The sequence below is a fragment of the Macrotis lagotis genome, chromosome 4 (assembly GCF_037893015.1).
Source record: "Macrotis lagotis isolate mMagLag1 chromosome 4, bilby.v1.9.chrom.fasta, whole genome shotgun sequence".
Taxonomy (NCBI): domain Eukaryota; kingdom Metazoa; phylum Chordata; class Mammalia; order Peramelemorphia; family Peramelidae; genus Macrotis; species Macrotis lagotis.
Window position 1 is genome coordinate 143,442,123 of NC_133661.1, and position 16,358 is coordinate 143,458,480.

The window sequence follows — 16,358 nt, forward strand, 5'->3', positions numbered from 1 at the left end:
TGAGTGGGGGGCTGGGCTAAATCACCATCCTCACTTTCTTCTTCTTCAGAGTCTTCTGGATCTAGTGCCTGATTCTGGTTATTAATCAGGATGATTGGAGGTGGCCCTGGATGTAAGGCATCAGGGTTAAGTGACTTGACATAGTGGACAGAACATTGGCCTTGGAGTCAGGAGAATGGGAGTTTGAATCTAGCTTCAAACACTTGATGTGCTAGCTGTGTGACCTTTGGTTAAGTAACTTAACCCTGTTTGCCTCCCACCTCCAGTTGTTCTGATTCCTATTGGTCAGTGGATGGTTCTGGAGGAGAAAGTGAGGCTGGTGACTTAGCACAGCACCTCCCTACACACACACACACACACACACACACACACTCAAATCCAGTTCACGTGCTTGTCATGGCATCACCTTCCTGATGTTGTAGTTGTCTTTGAAAATGAACTAAGGACTCTTTTAACATTTTCGAGAGACAGAACCCACAGAGGGATCCAGTGAGGAAATTCTCCAACCCAACATAACCTGGAAAAGAGTGGAAAGGCTCAACTCCATGGTTGGAGGGGTGGCCCACCAGAGGGGTGACCCGCCAGAGCGAAGGAACTTCAGCTTCCCGGAGGTAGCCCCAGCAGTGGGGGCAGTTTCCTGATCTACATCCGGGGGAGCACCAGCCACAACTGGGGGATCAGCAGGGGGACCTCTGCCAGAGCAAGCATGTGAAGCCCAGCCCTCAGGGCACACAGCAAGCAGCATGGCCAGGGCAGCCCAGATCCAGGAACCAGAAGCAGGCAGAGCTGGTAAGCAGGAGCCCCCAGGGCATGATCATGCTGAGCCTAGGGAGGGGAGTGAAGAGAGACTGCCAAGCTCTGTCCTCTGCCCCTGAAACAGGACTCTGGGGTTCTGACCACATTCAGATCCTGATTTCAGTCTAGTCCCCTCCATAGAACAGCAGGGCCCCCCCCCATCTCAGCCCCGTGGCAGAGGGTGGTGCTTATGGTCATTCACAGACCAAGAGGGAGGACAGAGCCTCACACACTGAGATCCTTGTGGGAGTGTCCCAAAAGCTCGGGAAGCATCCCAAAACCAGGCTCAGGCTGGGAAAATGAGTAAGCAGAGAAAAAAAGAGGAACACCAGTGAGAAATACTTTGCCTGTGATCCCAAGAAGGATCAAAACACTCAATCTGAAGATGAGGAGGTACAAGCTCCTGCATCTAAAGACTCCAAGAAAAACAGAAATTGGGCTCAGGCCATGACAGAGCTCAAAAAAGACTTTGAAAATCAAGTGAGGGAGATAGAGGAAAAATTGGGAAAAGAAATGAGAGAGCTGCAGGAAAAACATGAAAATGAAGTCAGCAGCTTAGTCAAGGAGATTCAAAAAAATGCTGAAGAAAATAACATGTTAAAAACCAGCATAGGTCAAATGGATAAAACAGTTCAAAAAAGTTATTGAGGAGACGAATACTTTAAAAAAGCAGAATTGGCCAGATGGAAAAGGAGATAAGAAAGCTCTCTGAGGAGAACAAATCTTTCAGACAAAGAAAAGAACTCAGGGAGATTGCTGATTTTGTGAGAAATCAGGACTCAATACTTCAAAACCAAAAGAATGAAAAATTAGAAGAAAATGTGAAACATCTCATTGAAAAAACAACTGATATGGAAAACAGATTTAGGAAAGATAATTTAAAAATTATTGGAATATCTGAAAATCATGACCAGGAAAAGAGCCTTGACATCATTTTCAAAGAATTATTACAGGATAATTGCCCTGCTATCCTAGAAGCAGAGGGCAAAATAGAAATAGAGAGAATCCACCGATCTCCCTGAGAAAGAGATCCAACCCCCCCCCCCCCCAGGAATATTATAGCCAAGTTTCAGAACTCCCAAGTCAAAGAGAAAATATTACAAGCAGCCCGAAGGATTCAAATATAGTGAAGAATAAGGTTTCTCCCTCCTCCCAAAAAACGATAAAAGAGTCATTGAAGCATTTTTTTAAAATACCCTGAAAAGAACATAAGAAAAGTGAGGAAGAAGCACAAATAAGCCAAACAGTTTTGAAAAGTATGCATTGAATTTATCATGCATATAGATGTGTATATTATATATTTATTATGTAATTTAAAAGACAACCTTAACATAGTAGATTCCAATTTTCACATATAATCCACTTTTTCTATTTTACTGAATATATAGAAATATTAATTCTATTTGTTAAATTTGGAATGAAAAATAACACTCAATTCTTTTTTTAAAAAAAGTATAGTGAAAGAAAAATTCAAGAGGGAGAGAGCTCTAATAACTAGGTATAAAGATGCTCAGAAAGGATTTAATGGAGGCAATGGCACCTCAGCTCAACTTTAAAACAAAATAAAAAATTTTAGTACGTCAAGATAAGAAGAAAGTGCATCCTCCTTTTGACTACAAGCCTGTGCAAAGAGGTGGAGATGGGAGAATGTTGAATTCAGAGAATGACTTAATAGACTAATTTGGATAGAATATTGAGTACATGAAGGGGTATAATTGAAGGTTTTTAAAATGTGCAGTGACAGTCAGTACTGTGCCAAAGAAAGATTATTTTGGTAGTTGTATGGAAAATGACTTGGAGAGGGGGAAAAACTAGAGACAGGGAGACCAGTATAATTACAGTGGTCTAGGCGTGGGGTGAGGATGGCCTGAACTAGTATGGCCAAATGAATGGAGAAATCTGGTAGGGTGAAGGAGAATCAAGAGTCTGAGGTGACTCTAAAATTATAAATCTGATTGGGATGTTGGATGTGCTGTCAAAAGGAATAGAAAATTTGGAGGAAAGTAAGATTTAAGAGGAAAGCATCGGTTCTGTTTTAGAAATGTTTCTTTTGAAATTTTGGTGGAGCATACTAAGAAATGTTCAGGAAATAGTAATAACAAGAATGTGGTTCAGAAAAGAAAATAAGGATGGTGGTTTTATGGATTTGGTAGTCTGGGTAAAGATAAAATCATAAGAGCATTTTTCTTCGCAGGTTTGCAGTGGATTGAATTAAATTATTTTTAAGATTCCTTTTTGCTCTGAAATAATGTCATTGTATTTGTCTAACCACTTGGTTTTTTTTTAATGAAAAATGCTGTTTATGCAGAATCTTCACAAAATGATTTGTTAATTTGAAACTATGTCCAAAAAGTTATAAAACGGTTATATCCTTTGACTTATCAATATCACAAAGAGATCAGAGAAAAAGGAAAAGGACCTACATGCGCAAAAATATTTAAAGCAGGTTTTTTGGTGATGGCAAAAAAATTGGAAGTTGAGGGGATGCCCATCAATTCGTGAATGACTGAACAAGTTGTGATAAATGATTGTGAAGTAATTTTATTGTGCTATTACCCTGGACAAGTCACTTAAACTGTTTGTCTCAGTTTCCTTATCTATAAAATGAACTAAAGAAAGAAATACAAACCACTCCAGAAAATGCCAAAAAAACCTCAGGTGGTCACAACTGATGTGACTGAACAACAACAACAATTAAGAAATGGTTTCAGAAAAACCCAGAAAGACTTAAGTGAACTCATGTCAAATAAATAGAATCAGAAGAACATTTTACACAATAATAGTAATTTGTAATGATGATGAACTGTGAATGACTTAGCTACTCTGATCAATATAATGAGCTAACAATTTTGAAGGACTCCTGATGAAAAATGCTATCTGTCTCTAGAGAAAGAACTAATAGAATCTGAGTACAGATTGAAGCATAATATTTTCAGTCTCTATTTTTTGTTTTTTCTTTTTGTAATATGACTGATATGGAAAAATGTCTTGCATAATTTCACATGTATAAATAATATCACATAGTTTTCCTTCTCAATGGTTTTAAATATTTGTTTTGGGAAACTTTCTAAAATTCATCATGTATATTTCCCTGCCTTCTTAAATAGAATGTACTAAGCACAGTTTAACCTCTTTTTTAAATGATTCATAGCCATAAGGAGAAATTTTGTTTTGTTGAAAATACTACTAAAGGTGCAGATAGGCCCTTCTCCCCTTGAGAGAAGTGTGCCATTTATTAAGATGTCTTAAAAAAAAGGTGCAGATATATAGATAGCAAGAAAAAATGAGCTTAATGGATTCTTACCAAAGCAGCAGCCCTAACACTTTCTAGAAAGATGATGATTTCAGCTTTGTTTTTGTTTATCTGTTTTTTTTTTCAGCTACATGATCTCCTGGGTGGTATAACATGACATTATTTTTCCAAAATTCATTAAGAAATCAAAGGCTGTGGTAGTCACCTCCCAAGTAGTTTAACTGAAAAATTATCTTCACCCTGCTCTTTCCTTCTGATAATAGCACAGTTGTTTTAGCGGTAGTTTCAGAGTTCAACCTGAAGAAGAAATATTAATATTAAGTGATTTTTTTTAACCATTTTCCTAACTTACTCCTCTAGTATTACTTAGTTCAATCTATAAATCAGGCTGTGGCTCAGAATATTTACCACAAATATACTTCTAGTATATTTGATTTTGTCAGTATGGGTAATCTTATCACTGTTGAAGAGTATGACTGTTCTTTAATTTAGTAGGGAGTCTTTTCATAGGGTCCTCAACAGTGGGTTCATACTTCAAGTATTGCTTAGAGGTCCTACTAGAGTTTGCACTTTGTTCATATTGCCTTTGAGAATATGAGGGATTGAATACGTTAATATGCATTGACCTTCTTCAATGTTTAATGCCAAAATTATTATTCAAAAAATAAGGAATTTTCAATGAACTATATTTGATCATAATTTTTTTTTTTGCTTTTTTGCTAAGTATTGGACCAGATATAGAGAAGCCCTCAGATGTTTTTAAAATCAAAAGATTAGATGCTTGGTTTGGGTAGGCACCTGATCTAGCCTTGCTCTATGGCTCTAGATCATTGTTTTTTTAAAAAAAATCCAACAAATGTGTTGTTGTAAGATTAGAATAGAATCCCTTCCCCCATTGAGAACACTCCTAAAAACCAAAGGAATTCTCCAAACCCTGTGTTTATTCTTATCTGGTCTTCTTAGGATCCAATGAGCTGCTAGTGCCTCTCCCTGCCACAAACCAAGAAAACTTTGCTTTTGCCTTATACACACTTTATATCTACTCACAATGTACATGAACCCGAAAGTAAGGACTGTTTAATTTTTTTTCTTTGTATCTCCAGCATCTAATACAGTACCTGACTCATAATAGTAGATACTTAATAAATGCTTATAGATTGACTGATTGATTGATTACTTGTTGTGCCTTACCCAAGTTTCTTAAAGATAGGGATTATTTCTTTTTATTATTGTTTATTTTCCTTCCCCAGTAGTATGTCCTTAATAAAATCTTGTTGATTGATTTTCTGAGTCACTGGTGACTGAGGTCTACTCTGAATTGGGGAATCTATAAAAAAAGTCTCCCTTCATTGTTTCACTATGAAGCCTCACTGAATTGAAAGTCCCCAGGGCATAAAAAAATAGTCTGCTATATTTTGGGCAATGCTAGTTGCCTGATATTATCAAGTGGATTGATATTATGAAGTTTTATCTCTTAGAACTAAAAACAGTTTTGAGACCTAGAATTGTAATGAGATAGTCAGGGCATAGGCAGCTAAGTGGTATATAGGATATAGAGCTGTCCCTGGATTCAAGGAGACCTGAGTTCAAATCCTGCCTCAGATATTTCTTATCTGTGTAACCTTAGACAAGTCACTTAACGCGGTTTGCCTTAGTTTTCTCAGCTGTAAAATAAGTAGGAGAAGGAAATAGCAAACACTCCAGTATCTTTACTAAGAACATTTCAAATAGGATCACACATAGTTGAACACAACTCAACAATTCTGTGACTTGAGTGTATATAGGGGAGTAAAGTGTAAAAATACTGAAAGGGTGGTTTTAAACATCAAAGGGGATTTTTTTTTAGGTTTTTGCAAGGCAAATGGGGTTAAGTGGCTTGCCCAAGGCCACACAGCTAGGCAATTATTAAGTGTTTGAGACCGGATTTGAACCCAGGTACTCCTGACTCCAGGGCTGGTGCCTTATCCACTGTGCCACCTAGCTTCCCCCAAAAGGGGATTTTCTATCTGATCTTGGACATAATATTCCTGAAGAATACAGAATATGCAGTAAGCAATATATGCCAGACAAGTCAAATCACCACCACCACCACCATCTGGACAGCTGCTTCCCCTTACAACTCAATGGAGATAGCCCACAACCCTTAATTGGAAATTGCAGCAACCTGTTTCCAGTCTGTTTCCCACAAACAATCATTAAGGGAAGGCTCACCTTCTTCAACAATTCCCATTATTGGACAGGAAATTCAAGAGTCAAAGAAATTTGAGCTTCTCTAAAATGAGACCAGCTCCTGTCGCCATTATCTTGGGAAGCAAACCCTGTAGAAATGCGACCTGGCAAATGTTTCTGTTGATGCCTTAGGCCCTGATGATAATATTTGCCCTTTGCTCTTGAAGAAGACCATGATATCAGGGAGGTGATGCCATGACTAGCTCATGAATTGGGTTTTTTTTTTTGGGGGGGGGGGCTGTACTAAGTCACCATCCTCACTTTCTCTCCAGAGCCATCTGGATCCAGTGGCCAGATATGAATCAGTATGATGGGAGATGGCCTATGGCCACCCATGATGGGTGGACTTGTCCAAGGTCACACAGTTAGTGAATATCAAGTATCTGAGGCTGAATTCAAACTCCTGTCCTCCTGTTTGTAAGGTCAGTGCTTTATCCACTATGCCATCTATCTGCCCCTATTTAGTTAGGGCCTACTTCTTCAGTAACCATACCATCTGAAGACCTTGAAAAGAAAGTTCTTAGAACCAAAGTCCTTGGCATTATCAAATAATCTAACATCAGAAACATGTGATTTTTCTGATGGGACCATGGAGACTTTGCTTCTTCTGACTTGCCCAGGAAATCTCTCTATATGCTATCTTCCCAGTAGAGTTGGAGTTCTTGAAGAATAGAAACTATCTTGTTTTTCTATTTGTATCTCCAGTGCTTAGAACAATGCCTTGCACATAGTAAGTGCTCAATAAAGTCTTTTTATTCATCTTTCTTTGGAGAATATTGAATTGGGTGACATGGTCAGACTGGTATTTTGGCAGCTGAGTCTCAGAAGATGGCTTGGAGTGAGAACTAGAGACAGGGAGAGCAATTAGAAGTGTATTGCAGTAGTTTACAAAATAGGATTTTGAAGTAGAGTGAGGACTATGTGAGTGGAGAGAAGATATGTTAAGGAGAGAAATTGATAGAAGCAAGGACAATTTTGGCAAAAAATTTAATATATGGAGTGAGTGAGGAATCAAAAATGATATTAAAGTTGCAAGACTAGGTGACTGAGAGGAGAGCAGTACTCTTGAAGGTACTGAAAAAAGTGGTGAGAGGAAGATATATAAAGAGAAAGAAAATTATTTGTGATATGTTGAGTTTGAAATGATTATGGAACATAAAATAGAGATGCGAAACAAGCTCATGAGAGAGATGAAGGCTAGATCAATAGATTTGGGAATCATCTGAACAGAGATATTAATTGAACCCTTGGGAGATGACAAAATCACCAAGAGAAATAGCTTAGAAAAGAAGAGGTTCAGAAGGAGAGCCTTGGGGGATAATCACATTTAGTAGACATGACCTGTATGAAGATATAGCAAAGGAAATTGAGGAGTAGTCAGACAAGTAAAAATCGAGCTGTTAAGAGAAGGTGAGTAACAGTATCAAAGATGGAAAGGAAGTTAAAAAAAAAGATGATGACTGAGAAAAGACCATTAAATTTGGAAATTGAAAGATCATTGTTAACTATGGAGAAAGCAGTTTCAATTGAATGATGAAGTGATAAGCCAAAGCAGAGTTTAAAACTGAGTGAAAGGAAAGGAAAAGGAGACACAAAGTATAGACAAATTTTTCAAGTTTAGCAAAGAAAGGGAGAAGATATAACAATAGCCATAGTTAGTGGGGATAGATTAAGTGAGGGTTTTTTAAAAGGGGGAATCATGGGTATGTTTGTATATAGTAGGAAGAGTCACTAGATAATTGAAAGAGACTAGGGATAATAGTTGGGGAAATCTACTGGATAAGATGAAATGGGATTTAATCAGGGGTCCATGTGGAGGGCTTTGATTTAGCAAGAAGGACCACTTCTTCACATGAAGGAATCAAGGAGGAGACAGTGACTCATGATTTGGGAAGAAGATATGGGAAAAGAGGTGTGATATGCTTTCAACAGTACTATATGCAGGTTGTTACTGCCATTCTCTGCCTTTCTGCTCTTAACACTCATAAACAGTTGAACTATTTTATGTTTTTGAGAATTTTATGTTTATGAAGGTACAGAGACCTATCTGTATTCCCTTCAAAGACAGAACTATCAAGTTTTATCTTGCTAATTTGCTTCTTTGCTATCTGATACATACCAACCCTAGCAAGGATTCTAATTATTGTTGTCATCATTAAAACATGGATACCACCATTAACATTATCTCCTCCTCCTATAATGCCTCTAACATGTTTTTTTTTATCCTCCTTTTTTAGTCTACCTTTTCTTTATTGCCTTTTCTATCTCCTATTTCTTACGTTTTTTTTTAAAAAAGTGGATTCATATGCACATTACCAACTAGAGTTTTCCTTTTCTTTGATGTTGCCATTTGATCAAATCTAGAGCTCTTCCTTTGTTACCAGTGATGTTTTCTTGAGGATTGGCAATTTACCAGAAGGCTGTTTTTCAGATGGACAAATGAAGTTTGAATTCATATTTGTTGTAGATTGTATGTTAAATTTTTAAGAGTAGTGATTTCCATGCTTTCATTTGTTCATTGGTTGTCTATAGATATTAAATGACCTGATAAATATTTATATACATTATTTATCTGGTATTGAGCAGCATTACAACAACTGAGACACAGAGTAGAATCTTGAAACTAGAAGGGACTTTAGAGATATCTTGTTCATTTTATTCATGTATGGATCAGAAAATTGAGATCTGTAAGGTTACTGGGGTTGCCCAAGGTCTCATAGATGTGACAGAAGGAACATCTGAACCCCAGGCTCCCTCCTTTATACCATACTTTTTCTTAATCTTTGTTATCTATGATTCTATATGAACCACTATATTTTGCACATGCTATTTGAATTAAAACAAAATATTATTCAAAAAAGTATTTTGTTTCTTTTGAAGATATCAGAGAAAGTAAAACATGACTTTCTGATTTTCTTTCCTTTACCTTCCTATAACATACAGTGGCACCTCCATTTTCTAATAAATTACTTGGGTGTTTCTAGAAGTTTATCTATTGAAAGTACAATAACTGTCTCTCAGAGTAGAAAAATTATGCTAGGAACCATATGGAAATTTTCCATATGAAATCCCCCCCTTTATTCTGTTGTAATAAAAACCAATATGCAGAAAAAGCTGAGTTATAATACAGGAAATATTTCAGCACTAGATTTTTGTAATCCTGAAACAAGCACATTTAATAACCTTTTGGAAAAATGCTCACTGATTATAAAGTAATTTGAGGAGATTTTTATGGACTTCATTTTGATTGTACAGCTTACCACACAGAGCAGCAGTTGCTTGTGGCTCATCTTTTAAAATCTGAAAATTTCTCTTGGGAGTAGCACTTATATAAAAATTCAAACTGTATCAAGAATTTATTTCCCACTTATCTGCCTTCAACAACCCACAAGCAACTCATATTGCACATATTTTATAATATTGAAAGCTTCAGTCCCAACAAATGTTAGTTATTGTTTAGACAGCTTGATGCCCTGGTTCACTGTGTTCTCATTTTACCAGGACATGGGGAGTGGCCTACAAATAAATAAATAAATAAAACAGAGCTATTCTTGCTCAGAGAAAGCAGAGAATGTAATACCAACATTTGGCTTTCAGCAAGTTTCTTTTCTGTGTATTGAACCTAGTGGTCCTTTGTGCTCTTTGAATAATGAACACTTATTCATATACCTGTGAACAAAAAGGTCATGATTTGTTAGAGCTTTTAATTAGCAAGGTGATTTCAGTTGCTAGTAGAAAGATCAATAAAGAAAGTGCTTTTTGGAACTAAATATAAATGGGTTAAAAAATTAGACAAAAGTTAAATCTGACTTTAATTTGAATGGTAGTTCATAAGATCGCAGGGTCAAATGTTTTGTGGGTTGTCTTGGGTTGTCCCTAGGGAAGACTGTAAAGTAAACAAAACTTGTTTTCTGAGATTTCTCCATTTCTTTTTCCATTGGCCTTATCCTTCCTTTCAATATTCTCTTTCCCCCATTATCCACTTCATGCTACCTATCCTCTACCATACCATTTCCTTGTGTTATTGCTCTCTTGAAACCTAAACAATTGAGTAACGAATGAATCTAGGTTTGTTTTTTTTTTCTTTCCTTCATCAAAGGTCATTTTCTTTAGATCTCATTCCCTTAGGTCCTTACTATCAAAGCATTTAATTGATAAGTCAGCAATATTTGGAAGCCTACCATGTATAAGACAGCATTAACCTGACTTGGGGAACCATAAGACATGCTCTTCTCCTTCTAGTCAAGGAATATAGTTAGATAGATAGATAGATAGATAGATAGATAGATAGATAGTAAACAAAGGAAGAGTTGAAGAAGGCTATATTTGAAGAGATGTGAAACTGCATACAGGATGCACTGATAAATGATTTTTTTTTTAGTTTTTTTGCTAGGCAATAGGGTTTAAATAAGGTTAAGTGGCTTGCCCAAAGCCACACAGCTAGGTAATTATTAAGTATCCGGTTGCGTTTGAACTCAGGTACTCCTGACTCCAGGGCCGGTGCTCTATCCACTGTGCCACCTAGCAACTGTGATAAATGAATTTATAGATAATAAGAGTAGACATTCAGAACAAATAGAGATAATTCCAAGCTAAATAGTTAGAAGAGGTGAATATGAGTTATGTCTTGAGAGACAGAAGTAAGTGTATGATTGGTGGAATGTTAAAGTTGGAAAAAACCTTGGAGGTTGTTTAATCTGACCTCTTTATTCTATTTTATTTTACTTTTTGGACTTATATTTTTTAAAATTCTGAACTTAATAAAAACCAAATAAACTGAGCATTTCCAAATAAATCATAAAGTAAAAAAGAGAGTTGTATATGTTATTAACATCTAATTTTATTTTTTAAATATGTAATAAATTCAATATTTCAAAGCGGTCCCTCTTGTCAGTGATTCTTTACAACCTTCTGTTCTCTTCAATCCTTAAAAATCCCTTTCTTTTCTTTTCTTTTTTGTCTATCCTATCCCTAGCTTTTCTCTCCCCTATAGCAACCCTCAAATTTAAAGGGGGAAACCCCCCCAAACCAAAAACACAATCAACCCTTATATAAAATATGCAGTTGAGCAAAATAAATTCTCACATTGACCATTTGACACCCTATCTCCTTATTTTGCAGACTAGAGAACAGAGATTGATAGACTAATTTATGCTAAAATATTAATGTGTTAACTCCTTTAGATAATATTTTCATTTTGAAGTAGAAGATTTTATGGACTGACAAAAAAACAACTAGTAGAGGATATTTTAGCTACTTTTGGCAGGCCTAGAAAAGGGATTTGTGGCTAGACAGAGGGAAGGGTATTTTTAGTTACTCTTAAGTCAGACTTCATCTTCATCAGAACTGAGAATTGTGGCAAGTCTTAACTTTGCAATAGTCACAGATTTAAAAAAAAAATCTTATTTTTTAAAAATTCTCAATTTACCAAAAAAAATCTCAATTTAATGAGCACTAGAAAGAGAAAGCATTTATATATAGAAAGTAGAAGAAAAACAAGGATCATATGTGAAAATTCAAATCTTTATTATGTACTGCTTGCTTTAAAAATATAGTAAATTAAACGAGTTACTTTCTTTTGTTTTTTAGGGTTTTTTTGCAAGGCAAACAGGGTTAAGTGGCTTGCCCAAGGCCACACAGCTAGGTAATTAAGTGTCTGAGACTGGATTTGAACCCAGGTACTCCTGACTCCAAGGCCACCTAGCTGCCCTAAACAAATTACTTTCAAAGCTGTTCAGCTTGTCCTTTAAGAATTTTCTTCTGTTCTTTTCTACAAATTAAAAAAAAACTTCAACAATCTTCCTTTCTTTCTTGACTTATTTTTTTGCAACCCTAGTAGTGTTACTTCTTCCTTTTCCCTTCCTCCTAATTATAAAAAAGAAAAACATTATCCTTGTAGCAAGTAAACAGAGTTAAGTAAAACATCTACAGATTTACTACATCCAAAAATGTATCTCATTCCACAGCTGAGACATTATCTCTTTGTCAGAAGGTGGGTAGGTAGTTCCCTGGAATCACGATTAGTCACTGCATTGATTAGACTTCTTAAGTCTCTCAAAGTTGTTTTTATATAGTATTGTTGTTGCATAAGTTGTTGTCCTGGTTCTGCCTATTTCACTTTGTCTCAGTTCATACAAATCTTCTCAAGTTTCTCTGAAAGAGGCTCTTTTGTCTTTTCATAAGCATAATAATATTCCATTTTATTTATATACCATAATTTGTTCATTCATTCCTCAAGTAACTATCACTTGATTAAGTGACTATCAAATGACACCACCTCCTTTCGTTTCCATTTTTTGTTACAATAAAAATAACTGTTATAAATATTTTTGTACACAAGTGTCTTTTTCCTTTTTCCTTCATTCTCTTTGGGTGTGTGAATACACACACACACACACACACACACACACACACACATATGCCTACAAATGGATATTGCTATATTAAAAGATGTGCATAGTATAGTGACTAAGGGTACATCGTTCCAAATTGCTTTCCAGAATTAGCCACAGTCCATGGATGTATCTTCTAACTTTTGTATTTCATTCTTCAACTTTTACTTGTTGTTAGAGTGTTAGGCACAGTTAAGTATTAAATTAAACTAGAATGTGGTCTAGTTTCTTATATAGATGTATATCTTAACTACAAAGTAAAAAATGCATCTTATTTTTCTTAATACCCAATACAGTGCTCTACACAAAAGAAGTACTTTATAAATGTTGAGTTTAAACAGTCAAAGAAATATTTGAAAAACATGGTTTGCATTTGATTTATTTACCTGGATCATTATTTTCATATGAATTATTTTGATCTTTTTGGCTTCATAATATATTCTCTTCTTCCCGGTATTCTAGTAACATTTATGTGTTGAAGTTTTAAAAAAAGTCCACTGGATTTGAACCCAGAACTTGGGTTCAAATCTTTAGTCTTCTACTTCCTATTGGTATAATCTTTGCAAAATCCTTGGCAAATGATTTACTTCACATCAGACAGATAGTAAACAGGAATTCAGAGCATCCCAATCCAATGCTGTTTCTTCTGTGGATGACATGCAAAAGAAAATGCTTATCCAGATTTTTCTATAATTTAAAGAAAAGTTATATCAAAAGATTTAAATGCAACCTATGGCTTCTTGAATGGCCATGACCAAATTCATCATCTAATGGTCAACCTTCTAGTAGTGGTGAGCCTCTTAGAATCTAGCCATGATGGTTTTCAAATTACAGCTATCAGACCCATACTTGAAGATTTTTCAACTTCAAGTAGGACCTGTCAGAACTTTTCCTCCGATAGAATAGCCTTCAGGAATCTAGACTTCCTCCTTCTTAATTCAATTCAGTTTAATTCAACAAGCATGTCTATTATGTGCTAAGCATTGTGTTAGATGCTGGTGATACAAAAATAAAACTCAATGATTCTCTGCCCTCAAAGAGCTATTATTCTATTGTGGGGAAAATAACTTGTGCACAGATAAGTAAATGTAAACTATATAAAATAATTTTGCTAAAGATAAATAAATGTGTGTGTGTGTGTGTGTGTGTGTGTGTGTGTGTGTGTGTGTGTGTGTGTGTAGGGGAGGAATTAAGAAATTTATTTTCAGAGGTGGCATTTGAAGTGAGCCTTCAGATGAGAGATGATGATGAGACATCAGAAGAGAAGAAAAGGAAAGTTTAGAAAAAAATTTTTTTTCCAAATTCACATTTCAGAAAGAGAAAACCTTGTAATGAATTGTAAAAGACCAGAAAACTTGATTCCTTCCTCTATTAAATGAGGGGTTTGTTAAAATGGTCTCTGAGGTCCCTTTCACTTCTGATGCCAGGCCACAGGAGGCCAAATGATTTACTCAAAGTCATACTGCTATTGTCAGAGGTAGAAACTAAATCTAGGTTCTCTGATTCCAGATCCAGCATACTTTCCAAATTATCATGCTGTTTTTTTCCTTTGAGAAAGGAAGGAAATGTGCAGTGAATGATACTAAGAAGTTGTGAGGAATGGAAGATGAGAGAAGGTTTCTATTCAGAATGCCTTATTCATTCACTGCCTACTATCCAGCTCTCTTTCTTGAATTCACATATTAAAAAAAAAGACCCCTGATTTTCCAGGCTTAGGGACCTTTCAGGGAGAACAGTCCTTTTACAAATGCAAATCTATGCCTTCTCTGCAAGGCTGTGGCAGTTATGTAGCTTGTCCCAGTCAGTATTTTTGGTGGTTAAAGACTCAAGATGAGCCCAGGACATTTTGACTGGAATATTGACTCTTTACCATCTCTACTATCTCACTTATGCCCAGCCTCTCTCTTTCCAGGGGCTGCTCCCCTCCTGCATATAAATGTGCTCATGTTTCCTTCAGCCTCAAAAAGTCTTCACTTGTTCCTGCTGTCCTCCCCAGGTCTGGTCTCATCCAGACATCCAGTTACAAGAGGAGCTGCTCCTCCATTTCCTCTCACTCCATTCTTAATTCAGCAGTCTGGCTTCTGACCTTGTCATTCAACTGAAACTGCTCTCTTCAAAGTTACCAGGGACATCTTTCTTGCTAAATCTCAGTCCTTTTCTCAAGTCTCCCCCTCGGTGATCTCTCTGCAGCCTTTGACCTTGTCCATTGCTCTCTTGTTCTTGCTATTCTCAGGGGACCAGACCTGGAGTCAAAAGAGATCTGCGTTCAAACCCTGCCTTTAAATCAAATGAGGTTGGGGCAGCTAGGTGGCGCAGTGGATAGAGTGCTGGTCCTGGAGTCAGGAGTAACTGAGTTCAAATCCAGCCTCAGACACTTAATAATTACCTAGATGTGTGGCCTTGGGCAAGCCACTTAACCCCATTTGCCTTGGAAAAACCTAAAAAAAATATATATACTACTACTTTTCCTAAATCAAATGAGGCAATATCTATGTAAAGCACTTTGTACATCTTAAAGTGCTGTAGGAAACCTATCTGTTATAGTTATTAGATACCACTTTCTCCAGGTTTTCCTTCTACTTTGTCTGAGCACTCTTTCTCGGGTTCCTTTGCTAGATCATCCATCATTTTCATTAACTCTGGGTGACTCTCAAAGTTTGCCTAGGCCCTCTTTTCTTTGACTTGGTGATATCATCAGCTCTCATGGATCCCCTACAATCTCTCTGCAGATGATTCGCAGTCTGTCTGTTTAGCCATAGCTTCCCTCCTGATTTCCACTTGGCTGTGACAGCTCCAACACTTCTCCTAGACATCTGGAGTTGTCCCACACTGTCCTCATTCTTCCCCTCACCTTCTTCCTAACTTAACCTTCCTAGGACTGTGAAGGGTTCCAGGATCATTCCCATCACCCAGGCAGGCTTGCAATCTAAGGCCTCACATCCAGGGTCATCTCCAGTTGTCCCCTGATCCATATCTGGCCAGTGGACCCAGATAACTCCAGAGGAGAAAGTGAGGTTCATGACTCAGCACAGCTCCCCCCTCACTCAAAACCATTTCATGGGCTTCTCATGGTGATTCCAAGCTTCACATATTCACCATGCAGAAGGCCAATCCACTTACCAAAAAAAGCACTGGTTTAGAGCCAGAGGCTGGGATGCAAATTCCCATTGTGCTACTGGTGATATTGGACAAAATAATAATAGCTGACATTTCTATAATACTCTGTGCCTGGCCCATTGTTACCTGCTTTACAGTTTTACAATTATTATTTTATTTGGTCCATCTGGGAGGTGGGTGTAATTATTATCCCATCTCACAGATGAAAAAAATAAGGTAGGCAGATAGGTGGTGACTTGCCCAGGGTCACACAGCTAGTATCTACGGTAAAATCTGAACCCGGCCCTTCCTGACTCCAGGCCCCTGGGGCTCTATCTACTACACAGGACTCAAACCCTTCCTGAAACTCAGTTTCCTTGACTATAAAATAAAGTTAGATTAGATGACTTCTGTGACACTGAAGCTCCAAATCCTTTGGTTCTACCACTATGAAATGTTTTATTTTTATTGCCCCTTGAGCCCCTGAGGAAGGTGCTCTTGTCCAATGACTTGGGGAGGGGACAGCCTTAGCTCCCCCCTGGGCCTGGGGTCCCCAGGCCGGGCTCCTGGAGCGCAGCCCAGCCCTATTTGCG

General features: G+C 37.1%; 1 protein-coding gene across 6 annotated transcripts in view; it reads left to right on the forward strand.

The window, feature by feature from the left end:
- The window catches only part of TJP1 (tight junction protein 1), a 281,955-nt gene that overhangs the window by 143,416 nt on the left and 122,181 nt on the right, over positions 1–16,358 (forward strand). The window lies entirely within an intron of this gene.